This window comes from Balaenoptera borealis, assembly GCF_965194805.1.
Source record: "Balaenoptera borealis genome assembly, chromosome: 2".
Lineage (NCBI taxonomy): Eukaryota > Metazoa > Chordata > Mammalia > Artiodactyla > Balaenopteridae > Balaenoptera > Balaenoptera borealis.
The window spans coordinates 138,967,524-138,982,088 of NC_138867.1; positions in this window are offsets into that span (position 1 = coordinate 138,967,524).

Sequence of the window (14,565 nt, forward strand, 5' to 3'; positions counted from 1 at the left end):
AGTCTGTGAGTGTCTTTCTCTGTGGAAATATGTTCCTTTGTGTCAGTTATTAGATAACGCCTATAAGTGATATCATAGAATATAGGTCTTTTGCTTTCCGACTTACCTCATGTTTCATGATTATCTCCAGACTCATTTGTGGCGCCTCAGAGAGCAATGGTTCATTGTTTTCCATGGCTAATATTCTATTGTGTACATGGACCACTTGTTCTTTATCCATTCACCTCTTGTTGGACATTTTGATGCTTCACTGTCTTGGCTATTGTGAATAAGGCTGCACTGCAACTTTTGCGGCCTGTGTCTTCTCGATTCTTGTCTTCTCAGGTGAGAGGTCCATTGGTGCGCTTGCTGGATTGAATGGTACCTCCCTTTTTACTTTTAAACACAGCTCCTTTCTTTTCTCATTATTGGCTCTTACCCATTTACGTCTCACCAGACGGTAGAGGGTACACAGTTCTCTAAAACCCCTTCAGCATTTATTGTTTGTAGACTTTTTGCTGATGGTCAGTCGACTGGTGTAAGTTGAAACTGTTTGTAGATTAGATTGCATGGGTCTAACACTCCCTGAGGTTGAGCTTTTATCCATTTTCCTTTTTTTTAAAAAGAGCGTGAATAAAACTTAACTCTTCATACTCTCTTCTTGAAACATTTGCCTGTTTTAAATTTTTTGGTCCACTCCTTACTTCAGCACAATTTTTTAGGGCAGGTGACCTTTACAGCCCTGAGTCCTTGGGAATGTTAAGTGACCATTAGCTGTGACTTTAAAGCTGCTTTTGCAGGAAACGGCCACAAGGTGGCAGCATTTCTCCTTTACCAAATTTGGTTACTAGGGAAACAGAGGCTTAATGGAAGTGGTGTTCTAGGTTGTAAATCTGAATGGAATGTGCCAGGAAAAAGCCCTTTAAGTTTATGTCTCATTACTTCTTGTTCATATTTGTAATTTACTTTTTATTTTTTATCCCAGCAAATTTGATTACAATGGTTTGTTTGTTCTAGGTGTGCAAGATGTGGTTCTTTCACACATATACGTTTATCTATTCTTCCTCGCATCCTTTTCCCATGTAGCTTATGACACAATGTTGAGTAGTCTTCTCCTGGTTTTCTGTACGTCTTTGCTGGTTATATATTTCACATGGTTTGTATATCTCTCTTAAGCACAATATGGTAATGTATCCAATCCTCATCCCTTTCTATTTGGTGAAGCATAAGTTTTTTAATGAATCTGTGATTGCCTTTCTCTGTGGAAATATCTTCATTGGTATCAATTTTTAAGTAACTCCTTAAAGTAATACGATAGGATATGTGTCTTTTGCTTTCTCACTTACTACAGGTGGCGTGATTACATCTAGACTCATCTATGGTGCTGCAAATGGCATTGTTTCATTTTTTTCACTAGCGAATATTCCATCTGTACATGGAGGAGTTCTTCTTTGTCCACCCATCTGTTGGTAAACTTTTTGGTTACTTCCATATCTTGGCTATTGTAATACTGTGCAATGCAGATTTGCCTGCCTGTGTCGTTCCAATTCTCTCTTCTTAGATTTTAGGTGGAGGAGTGGGCCTGCTGGATCATACGGTAGCTCAATGTTTACCTTTTTAAGGCACCTCCATTCTGTTCTAGTTCGTGGCCCTTTCCATGTTATGTCCCCCTTGAATTTGAGGGTATGCATTTCTCTACAACACCTTCAGCATTTATTGTTTGTAGTTTTCTTGCTGATGGTTATTCTGACAAGTGTGATCTGATGCCTCTTTGTGGCTGAATTCGCACGTGCCTCATAATCCACTGAAATTGAGCTTGCAGACATGTCCTTTTTATTTTTCAAGCTGTGATTACCCCTTAGTTCTTCAAAGTGTTCTCTTAAAGTATGTGTCACATTTTGAAATGTTTTGGCCATTACCTCCCTCCAGACATTTTGAGGGCAGGTTTCATTTACAGTTCTGCCGTACTTGTTCCTATGAAATGACCATTAGCACAGGCTTTAAAGCTGCTTTTGCAGGTAACTGCCAGAGGGCGGCAGACTTTCTATGTCCCCCACCCTGGTAACTAGGGAAAAGCCCTTGCGGCCTGTGGTGTTTCTCGGTTATAAATTAGAGTGGAGTGTGCCCGGACAAACCCACACAAGCTGATGTCTCCTTACTTTTGTTGGAGTTTTACATTTAATTTTTATTTTTTATTGGAGTAATTTTCCACTGTGTACGTGGACCACTTCTACTTTGTGCATTCCTCGGTTGATGGACATTTTCATTGCTTCCAAGTCTTGGCTATGGTAAATATTGTTGGAGTGCAGGATTGCCAGCCTGTGACATTTTGATTCTCATTTTCTCAGGTGATAGGCCCAAAAGTGGGTGTGATTGACTGACTGGTAGCACCGTGTTTCCCTTTTCAAAGCACCTTCTTTGTGTTTTCATTAGTGGCACTTACCAGGTCCCCCTTAGAATCGAGTGTACACATTTCTCCACAATCGCTTCAGCATTTATTGTTTGCAGCATTTATGCTAATGGCCCTACTGGCTGCTGTGAGCTGATAGGGTTTTAAAATTTGTGTTTGCATGTCTTTGAAAATTCGTAAAACTCATCGTTTTTCTCCGCCGTTTTCTTTTCTGTTAAAAAAAGGAAACAATTGGGAGTACAATATTACTCTTGATATTGTCTTCTTGGAAGGTTGCTCGCTTTTGAATTTTTTGGTCGATTTTCCACCTCAGACTTTTTTAGAAAGCAGGTGTCATTTAGTGAACTGCAAGTTTGATGAATATTTAGTGAACTTTCACAATAGTTTTAAAGCTCCTGTTGTGGGAAGTGGCCTGAAACAGGCAGCATTTCTCTATTCCCAAATCTGGGTACTAGGGCAGCAGAGTCTTTCTGGAAGTCGTGTTCCTAGGTTGTAAATTACATTGGAATATGCATGGAGAAACACCCTTTAGTTTATGTCTCATTATTTCTTCTTGGTTTTAATTTTTTTTTTTAATTGGGGTAAAGCTTAGAATATTGTTTGTCCTAGGTGTACACAATCTGGTTCATTTGTACATTCTATATGTCTATTCAAGTACAGATCCTCTTCCCATGTAAAATGTTACTGAGGGTTCCGCAGACCTCCCTTGCTATATGGTCGGTATTTTTGAGATATGTATATAATATGTGTTTGTATACATATAGTAACACGAATCTTAATTTATCCATTCCCCCCACCTTTCCTTTTAGATGAGCATAGTTTGTTTTCTAAGTCTGTGAGTGTCTTTCTCTGTGGAAATATGTTCCTTTGTGTCAGTTATTAGATAACGCCTATAAGTGATATCATAGAATATAGGTCTTTTGCTTTCCGACTTACCTCATGTTTCATGATTATCTCCAGACTCATTTGTGGCGCCTCAGAGAGCAATGGTTCATTGTTTTCCATGGCTAATAGTCTATTGTGTACATGGACCACTTGTTCTTTATCCATTCACCTCTTGTTGGACATTTTGATGCTTCACTGTCTTGGCTATTGTGAATAAGGCTGCACTGCAGCTTTTGCGGCCTGTGTCTTCTCGATTCTTGTCTTCTCAGGTGAGAGGTCCATTGGTGCGCTTGCTGGATTGAATGGTACCTCCCTTTTTACTTTTAAACACAGCTCCTTTCTTTTCTCATTATTGGCTCTTACCCATTTACGTCTCACCAGACGGTAGAGGGTACACAGTTCCCTAAAACCCCTTCAGCATTTATTGTTTGTAGACTTTTTGCTGATGGTCAGTCGACTGGTGTAAGTTGAAACTTTTTGTAGATTAGATTGCATGGGTCTAACACTCCCTGAGGTTGAGCTTTAATCCATTTTCCTTTTTTTTAAAAAGAGCGTGAATAAAACTTAACTCTTCATACTCTCTTCTTGAAACATTTGCCTGTTTTAAATTTTTTGGTCCACTCCTTACTTCAGCACAATTTTTTAGGGCAGGTGACCTTTACAGCCCTGAGTCCTTGGGAATGTTAAGTGACCATTAGCTGTGACTTTAAAGCTGCTTTTGCAGGAAACGGCCACAAGGTGGCAGCATTTCTCCTTTACCAAATTTGGTTACTAGGGAAACAGAGGCTTAATGGAAGTGGTGTTCTAGGTTGTAAATCTGAATGGAATGTGCCAGGAAAAAGCCCTTTAAGTTTATGTCTCATTACTTCTTGTTCATATTTGTAATTTACTTTTTATTTTTTATCCCAGCAAATTTGATTACAATGGTTTGTTTGTTCTAGGTGTGCAAGATGTGGTTCTTTCACACATATACGTTTATCTATTCTTCCTCGCATCCTTTTCCCATGTAGCTTATGACACAATGTTGAGTAGTCTTCTCCTGGTTTTCTGTACGTCTTTGCTGGTTATATATTTCACATGGTTTGTATATCTCTCTTAAGCACAATATGGTAATATATGCAATCCTCATCCCTTTCTATTTGGTGAACCATAAGTTTTTTAATGAATCTGTGATTGCCTTTCTCTGTGGAAATATCTTCATTGGTATCAATTTTTAAGTAACTCCTTAAAGTAATACGATAGGATATGTGTCTTTTGCTTTCTCACTTACTACAGGTGGCGTGATTACATCTAGACTCATCTATGGTGCTGCAAATGGCATTGTTTCATTTTTTTCACTAGCGAATATTCCATCTGTACATGGAGGAGTTCTTCTTTGTCCACCCATCTGTTGGTAGACTTTTTGGTTACTTCCATATCTTGGCTATTGTAATACTGTGCAATGCAGATTTGCCTGCCTGTGTCTTTCCAATTCTCTCTTCTTAGATTATAGGTGGAGGAGTGGGCCTGCTGGATCATACGGTAGCTCAATGTTTACCTTTTTAAGGCACCTCCATTCTGTTCTCGTTCGTGGCCCTTTCCATGTTACGTCCCCCTTGAATTTGAGGGTATGCATTTCTCTACAACACCTTCAGCATTTATTGTTTGTAGTTTTCTTGCTGATGGTTATTCTGACAAGTGTGATCTGATACCTCTTTGTGGCTGAATTCGCACGTGCCTCATAATCCACTGAAATTGAGCTTGCAGACATGTCCTTTTTATTTTTCAAGCTGTGATTACCCCTTAGTTCTTCAAAGTGTTCTCTTAAAGTATGTGTCACATTTTGAAATGTTTTGGCCATTACCTCCCTCCAGACATTTTGAGGGCAGGTTTCATTTACAGTTCTGCCGTACTTGTTCCTATGAAATGACCATTAGCACAGGCTTTAAAGCTGTTTTTGCAGGTAACTGCCAGAGGGCGGCAGACTTTCTATGTCCCCCACCCTGGTAACTAGGGAAAAGCCCTTGCGGCCTGTGGTGTTTCTCGGTTATAAATTAGGGTGGAGTGTGCCCGGACAAACCCACACAAGCTGATGTCTCCTTACTTTTGTTGGAGTTTTACATTTAATTTTTATTTTTTATTGGAGTAATTTTCCACTGTGTACGTGGACCACTTCTACTTTGTGCATTCCTCGGTTGATGGACATTTTCATTGCTTCCAAGTCTTGGCTATGGTAAATATTGTTGGAGTGCAGGATTGCCAGCCTGTGACTTTTTGATTCTCATTTTCTCAGGTGATAGGCCCAGCAGTGGGTGTGATTGATTGACTGGTAGCACAGTGTTTCCCTTTTCAAAGCACCTTCTTTGTGTTTTCATTAGTGGCTCTTACCTCGTCCCCCTTAGAATCCAGGGTACGCATTTCTCCACAATCGCTTCAGCATTTACTGTTTGCAATATTTATGCTAATGGCTCTTCTGGCTGTTGTGAGCTGATAGGTTTTTGTAATTCGGGTTTGCATGTCTTTGAAAATTCGTAAAACTCATCATTTTTCTCCACCGTTTTCTTTTCTGTTAAAAAAAAGGAAACAATTGGGAGTACAATAGAACTCTTGAAATTGTGTTCTTGGAAGGTTGCCCTGTTTTGAAATTTTTGGTCGATTTTCCACCCCAGAATTTGTTTAGAAAGCAGGTGTCTTTTACCGAACTGCAAGTTTGGTGAATATTTAGTGACCTTTAGCAATGGGTTTAAAGCTGCTGTTGTGGGAAGTGGCCTCAAGCAGGCAGCATATCTCCATTCCCATATCTGGGTACTAGGGCAGCAGAGCCTTTCTGGAAGTCGTGTTCCTAGTTTGTAAATTACATTGGAATGTGCATGGAGAAAGCCCCATAAGTTTATGTCTCATTATTTCTTCTTGGTTTTAATTTTTTTTTTAATTGGGGTAAAGCTTAGAATATTGTTTGTCCTAGGTGTACACAATCTGGTTCGTTTGTACATTCTATATGTCTATTCAAGTACAGATCCTCTTCCCATGTAAAACGTTACTGAGGGTTCCGCAGACCTCCTTTGCTATATGGTTGGTCTTTTTGAGATATGTATATAATATGTGTTTGTATACATATAGTAACACTAATCTTAATTGATCCATTCCCCCCACCTTTCCTTTTAGATGAGCTTAGTTTGTTTTCTAAGTCTGTGAGTGTCTTTCTCTGTGGAAATATGTTCCTTTGTGTCCGTTATTAGATAACGCCTATAAGTGATATCATAGAATATAGGTCTTTTGCTTTCCGACTTACCTCATGTTTCGTGATTATCTCCAGACTCATTTGTAGTGCCTCAGAGAGCAGTGGCTCATTGTTTTCCATGGCTATTATTCCATTGTGTACATGGACCACTTCTTCTTTATCCATTCACCTGTTGTTGGACATTTTGATTGCTCCACTGTCTTGGCTATTGTGAATAAGGCTGCACTGCAGCTTTTGCGGCCTGTGTCTTCTCGATTCTTGTCTTCTCAGGTGAGAGATCCAATGGTGCGCCTGCTGTATTGAATGGTACCTGCAGTTTTACTTTTAAACACAGCTCCTTTCTGTTCTCATTATTGGCTGTTACCCCTTAACGTCTCACCAGCAGGTAGAGTGTACACAGTTCTCTAAAACCCCTTCAGCATTTATTGTTTGTAGACTTTCTGCTGATGGTAAGTCAACTGGTTTAAGTTGAAACTTTTTGGAGATTAGATTGCATGGGTCTAACCCTCCCTGAGGTTGAGCTTTTATCCATTTTCCTTTTTTTAAAAGAGCGTGAGTAAAACTTAACTCTTCATACTCTCTTCTTGAAACATTTGCCTGTTTTGAATTTTTTGTCCATTCCCTCCTTCAGCACAATTTTTTAGGGCAGGTGTCCTTTACAGCCCTGAGTCCTTGGGAATGTTAAGTGACCATTAGCTGTGAGTTTAAAGCTTTTCTTGCAGGAAACGGAAACAAGGTGGCAGCATTTCCCCTTTACCAAATTTGGTTCCTAGGGAAACAGAGCCTTAATGGAAGTGGTGTTCTAGGTTGTAAATTAAAATGGAATGTGCCAGGGAAAAGCCCTTTAAGTTTATGTCTCATTACTTCTTGTTCATATTTGTAATTTACTTTTTATTTTTTATCCCAGCAAATTTGATTACAATGGTTTGTTTGTTCTAGGTGAGCAAGATGTGGTTCTTTCACACATATACATGTATCTATTCTTCCTCGCATCCTTTTCCCATGTAGGTTATGACACAATGTTGAGTAGTCTTCTCCTGGTCTTCCGTACGTCTTTGGTGATTATATATTTCGCATGGTTTGTATATCTCTGTTAACCCCAATACGGTAATGTATCCACTCCTCATCCCTTTCTATTTGGTGAACCATAAGTTTTTTAATGAATCTGTGATTGCCTTTCTCTGTGGAAATATCTTCATTGGTATCAATTTTTAAGTAACTCCTAAAAGTGATATGATAGGATATGTGTCTTTTGCTTTCTCACTTACTACAGGTGGCGTGATTAGGTCTAGACTCATCTATGGTGCTGCAAATGGCATTGTTTCATTTTTTTCACTAGCGAATATTGCATCTGTACATGGAGGAGTTCTTCTTTGTCCACCCATCTGTTGGTGGACTTTTTGGTTACTTCCATATCTTGGCTATTGTAATACTGTGCCATGCAGATTTGCCTGCCTGTGTCTTCCAATTCTCTCTTCTTAGATTATAGGTGGAGGAGTGGGCCTGCTGGATCATATGGTAACTCAATGTTTACCTTTTTAAGGCACCTCCATTCTGTTCTCGTTCGTGGCCCTTTCCAACTTACGTCCCACTTGAAGTTGAGGGTATGCATTTCTCCACAACACCTTCCGCATTTATTGTTTGTAGTTTGCTTGCTGATGGTTATTCTGACAATTGTGAGCTGATACCTCTTTGTGGTTGAATTTGCACGTGCCTCATAATCCGTTGAAATTGAGCTTGAAGGCATGTCCTTTTTATTTTTCAAGCTGTGATTACCCCTTAGTTCTTCAAAGTGTTCTCTTAAAGTATGTGTCACATTTTGAAATGTTTTGGCCATTACCTCCCTCAAGACATTTTGAGGGCAGGTTTCATTTACAGTTCTGCAGTACTTGTTCCTATGAAATGACCATTAGCACAGGCTTTAAAGCTGCTTTTGCAGGTAACTGCCAGAGGGCGGCAGCCTTTCTATGTTCCCCACCCTGGTAACTAGGGAAAAGCCCTTGCGGCCTGTGGTGTTTCTCGGTTATAAATTAGAGTGGAGTGTGCCCGGACAAACCCACACAAGCTGATGTCTCCTTACTTTTGTTGGAGTTTTACATTTAATTTTTATTTTTTATTGGAGTAATTTTCCACTGTGTACGTGGACCACTTCTACTTTGTGCATTCCTCGGTTGATGGACATTTTCATTGCTTCCAAGTGTTGGCTATGGTAAATATTGTTGGAGTGCAGGATTGCCAGCCTGTGACTTTTTCATTCTCATTTTCTCAGGTGATAGGCCCAAAAGTGGGTGTGATTGACTGACTGGTAGCACCGTGTTTCCCTTTTCAAAGCACCTTCTTTGTGTTTTCATTAGTGGCACTTACCAGGTCCCCCTTAGAATCGAGTGTACACATTTCTCCACAATCGCTTCAGCATTTATTGTTTGCAGCATTTATGCTAATGGCCCTACTGGCTGCTGTGAGCTGATAGGGTTTTAAAATTTGTGTTTGCATGTCTTTGAAAATTCGTAAAACTCATCGTTTTTCTCCGCCGTTTTCTTTTCTGTTAAAAAAAGGAAACAATTGGGAGTACAATATTACTCTTGATATTGTCTTCTTGGAAGGTTGCTCGCTTTTGAATTTTTTGGTCGATTTTCCACCTCAGACTTTTTTAGAAAGCAGGTGTCATTTAGTGAACTGCAAGTTTGATGAATATTTAGTGAACTTTAGCTATAGTTTTAAAGCTCCTGTTGTGGGAAGTGGCCTGAAACAGGCAGCATTTCTCTATTCCCAACTCTGGGTACTAGGGCAGCAGAGTCTTTCTGGAAGTCGTGTTCCTAGGTTGTAAATTACATTGGAATATGCATGGAGAAACACCCTTTAGTTTATGTCTCATTATTTCTTCTTGGTTTTAATTTTTTTTTTTTAATTGGGGTAAAGCTTAGAATATTGTTTGTCCTAGGTGTACACAATCTGGTTCATTTGTACATTCTATATGTCTATTCAAGTACAGATCCTCTTCCCATGTAAAATGTTACTGAGGGTTCCGCAGACCTCCCTTGCTATATGGTCGGTATTTTTGAGATATGTATATAATATGTGTTTGTATACATATAGTAACACTAAGCTTAATTGATCCATTCCCCCCACCTTTCCTTTTAGATGAGCATAGTTTGTTTTCTAAGTCTGTGAGTGTCTTTCTCTGTGGAAATATGTTCCTTTGTGTCAGTTATTAGATAACGCCTATAAGTGATATCATAGAATATAGGTCTTTTGCTTTCCGACTTACCTCATGTTTCATGATTATCTCCAGACTCATTTGTGGCGCCTCAGAGAGCAATGGTTCATTGTTTTCCATGGCTAATATTCTATTGTGTACATGGACCACTTGTTCTTTATCCATTCACCTCTTGTTGGACATTTTGATGCTTCACTGTCTTGGCTATTGTGAATAAGGCTGCACTGCAGCTTTTGCGGCCTGTGTCTTCTCGATTCTTGTCTTCTCAGGTGAGAGGTCCATTGGTGCGCTTGCTGGATTGAATGGTACCTCCCTTTTTACTTTTAAACACAGCTCCTTTCTTTTCTCATTATTGGCTCTTACCCATTTACGTCTCACCAGACGGTAGAGGGTACACAGTTCTCTAAAACCCCTTCAGCATTTATTGTTTGTAGACTTTTTGCTGATGGTCAGTCGACTGGTGTAAGTTGAAACTGTTTGTAGATTAGATTGCATGGGTCTAACACTCCCTGAGGTTGAGCTTTTATCCATTTTCCTTTTTTTTAAAAAGAGCGTGAATAAAACTTAACTCTTCATACTCTCTTCTTGAAACATTTGCCTGTTTTAAATTTTTTGGTCCACTCCTTACTTCAGCACAATTTTTTAGGGCAGGTGACCTTTACAGCCCTGAGTCCTTGGGAATGTTAAGTGACCATTAGCTGTGACTTTAAAGCTGCTTTTGCAGGAAACGGCCACAAGGTGGCAGCATTTCTCCTTTACCAAATTTGGTTACTAGGGAAACAGAGGCTTAATGGAAGTGGTGTTCTAGGTTGTAAATCTGAATGGAATGTGCCAGGAAAAAGCCCTTTAAGTTTATGTCTCATTACTTCTTGTTCATATTTGTAATTTACTTTTTATTTTTTATCCCAGCAAATTTGATTACAATGGTTTTTTTGTTCTAGGTGTGCAAGATGTGGTTCTTTCACACATATACGTTTATCTATTCTTCCTCGCATCCTTTTCCCATGTAGCTTATGACACAATGTTGAGTAGTCTTCTCCTGGTTTTCTGTACGTCTTTGCTGGTTATATATTTCACATGGTTTGTATATCTCTCTTAAGCACAATATGGTAATGTATCCAAACCTCATCCCTTTCTATTTGGTGAAGCATAAGTTTTTTAATGAATCTGTGATTGCCTTTCTCTGTGGAAATATCTTCATTGGTATCAATTTTTAAGTAACTCCTTAAAGTAATACGATAGGATATGTGTCTTTTGCTTTCTCACTTACTACAGGTGGCCTGATTACATCTAGACTCATCTATGGTGCTGCAAATGGCATTGTTTCATTTTTTTCACTAGCGAATATTCCATCTGTACATGGAGGAGTTCTTCTTTGTCCACCCATCTGTTGGTAGACTTTTTGGTTACTTCCATATCTTGGCTATTGTAATACTGTGCAATGCAGATTTGCCTGCCTGTGTCGTTCCAATTCTCTCTTCTTAGATTTTAGGTGGAGGAGTGGGCCTGCTGGATCATACGGTAGCTCAATGTTTACCTTTTTAAGGCACCTCCATTCTGTTCTAGTTCGTGGCCCTTTCCATGTTACGTCCCCCTTGAATTTGAGGGTATGCATTTCTCTACAACACCTTCAGCATTTATTGTTTGTAGTTTTCTTGCTGATGGTTATTCTGACAAGTGTGATCTGATACCTCTTTGTGGCTGAATTCGCACGTGCCTCATAATCCACTGAAATTGAGCTTGCAGACATGTCCTTTTTATTTTTCAAGCTGTGATTACCCCTTAGTTCTTCAAAGTGTTCTCTTAAAGTATGTGTCACATTTTGAAATGTTTTGGCCATTACCTCCCTCCAGACATTTTGAGGGCAGGTTTCATTTACAGTTCTGCCGTACTTGTTCCTATGAAATGACCATTAGCACAGGCTTTAAAGCTGCTTTTGCAGGTAACTGCCAGAGGGCGGCAGACTTTCTATGTCCCCCACCCTGGTAACTAGGGAAAAGCCCTTGCGGCCTGTGGTGTTTCTCGGTTATAAATTAGAGTGGAGTGTGCCCGGACAAACCCACACAAGCTGATGTCTCCTTACTTTTGTTGGAGTTTTACATTTAATTTTTATTTTTTATTGGAGTAATTTTCCACTGTGTACGTGGACCACTTCTACTTTGTGCATTCCTCGGTGGATGGACATTTTCATTGCTTCCAAGTCTTGGCTATGGTAAATATTGTTGGAGTGCAGGATTGCCAGCCTGTGACTTTTTGATTCTCATTTTCTCAGGTGATAGGCCCAGCAGTGGGTGTGATTGATTGACTGGTAGCACAGTGTTTCCCTTTTCAAAGCACCTTCTTTGTGTTTTCATTAGTGGCTCTTACCTCGTCCCCCTTAGAATCCAGGGTACGCATTTCTCCACAATGGCTTCAGCATTTACTGTTTGCAATATTTATGCTAATGGCTCTTCTGGCTGTTGTGAGCTGATAGGTTTTTGTAATTCGGGTTTGCATGTCTTTGAAAATTCGTAAAACTCATCATTTTTCTCCACCGTTTTCTTTTCTGTTAAAAAAAAGGAAACAATTGGGAGTACAATAGAACTCTTGAAATTGTGTTCTTGGAAGGTTGCCCTGTTTTGAAATTTTTGGTCGATTTTCCACCCCAGAATTTGTTTAGAAAGCAGGTGTCTTTTACCGAACTGCAAGTTTGGTGAATATTTAGTGACCTTTAGCAATGGGTTTAAAGCTGCTGTTGTGGGAAGTGGCCTCAAGCAGGCAGCATATCTCCATTCCCATATCTGGGTACTAGGGCAGCAGAGCCTTTCTGGAAGTCGTGTTCCTAGTTTGTAAATTACATTGGAATGTGCATGGAGAAAGCCCCATAAGTTTATGTCTCATTATTTCTTCTTGGTTTTAATTTTTTTTTTAATTGGGGTAAAGCTTAGAATATTGTTTGTCCTAGGTGTACACAATCTGGTTCGTTTGTACATTCTATATGTCTATTCAAGTACAGATCCTCTTCCCATGTAAAACGTTACTGAGGGTTCCGCAGACCTCCTTTGCTATATGGTTGGTCTTTTTGAGATATGTATATAATATGTGTTTGTATACATATAGTAACACTAATCTTAATTGATCCATTCCCCCCACCTTTCCTTTTAGATGAGCATAGTTTGTTTTCTAAGTCTGTGAGTGTCTTTCTCTGTGGAAATATGTTCCTTTGTGTCCGTTATTAGATAACGCCTATAAGTGATATCATAGAATATAGGTCTTTTGCTTTCCGACTTACCTCATGTTTCGTGATTATCTCCAGACTCATTTGTAGTGCCTCAGAGAGCAGTGGCTCATTGTTTTCCATGGCTATTATTCCATTGTGTACATGGACCACTTCTTCTTTATCCATTCACCTGTTGTTGGACATTTTGATTGCTCCACTGTCTTGGCTATTGTGAATAAGGCTGCACTGCAGCTTTTGCGGCCTGTGTCTTCTCGATTCTTGTCTTCTCAGGTGAGAGATCCAATGGTGCGCCTGCTGTATTGAATGGTACCTGCAGTTTTACTTTTAAACACAGCTCCTTTCTGTTCTCATTATTGGCTGTTACCCCTTAACGTCTCACCAGCAGGTAGAGTGTACACAGTTCTCTAAAACCCCTTCAGCATTTATTGTTTGTAGACTTTCTGCTGATGGTAAGTCAACTGGTTTAAGTTGAAACTTTTTGGAGATTAGATTGCATGGGTCTAACCCTCCCTGAGGTTGAGCTTTTATCCATTTTCCTTTTTTTAAAAGAGCGTGAGTAAAACTTAACTCTTCATACTCTCTTCTTGAAACATTTGCCTGTTTTGAATTTTTTTGTCCATTCCCTCCTTCAGCACAATTTTTTAGGGCAGGTGTCCTTTACAGCCCTGAGTCCTTGGGAATGTTAAGTGACCATTAGCTGTGAGTTTAAAGCTTTTCTTGCAGGAAACGGAAACAAGGTGGCAGCATTTCCCCTTTACCAAATTTGGTTCCTAGGGAAACAGAGCCTTAATGGAAGTGGTGTTCTAGGTTGTAAATTAAAATGGAATGTGCGAGGGAAAAGCCCTTTAAGTTTATGTCTCATTACTTCTTGTTCATATTTGTAATTTACTTTTTATTTTTTATCCCAGCAAATTTGATTACAATGGTTTGTTTGTTCTAGGTGAGCAAGATGTGGTTCTTTCACACATATACATGTATCTATTCTTCCTCGCATCCTTTTCCCATGTAGGTTATGACACAATGTTGAGTAGTCTTCTCCTGGTCTTCCGTACGTCTTTGGTGATTATATATTTCGCATGGTTTGTATATCTCTGTTAACCCCAATACGGTAATGTATCCACTCCTCATCCCTTTCTATTTGGTGAACCATAAGTTTTTTAATGAATCTGTGATTGCCTTTCTCTGTGGAAATATCTTCATTCGTATCAATTTTTAAGTAACTCCTAAAAGTGATATGATAGGATATGTGTCTTTTGCTTTCTCACTTACTACAGGTGGCGTGATTAGGTCTAGACTCATCTATGGTGCTGCAAATGGCATTGTTTCATTTTTTTCACTAGCGAATATTGCATCTGTACATGGAGGAGTTCTTCTTTGTCCACCCATCTGTTGGTGGACTTTTTGGTTACTTCCATATCTTGGCTATTGTAATACTGTGCCATGCAGATTTGCCTGCCTGTGTCTTCCAATTCTCTCTTCTTAGATTATAGGTGGAGGAGTGGGCCTGCTGGATCATATGGTAACTCAATGTTTACCTTTTTAAGGCACCTCCATTCTGTTCTCGTTCGTGGCCCTTTCCAACTTACGTCCCACTTGAAGTTGAGGGTATGCATTTCTCCACAACACCTTCCGCA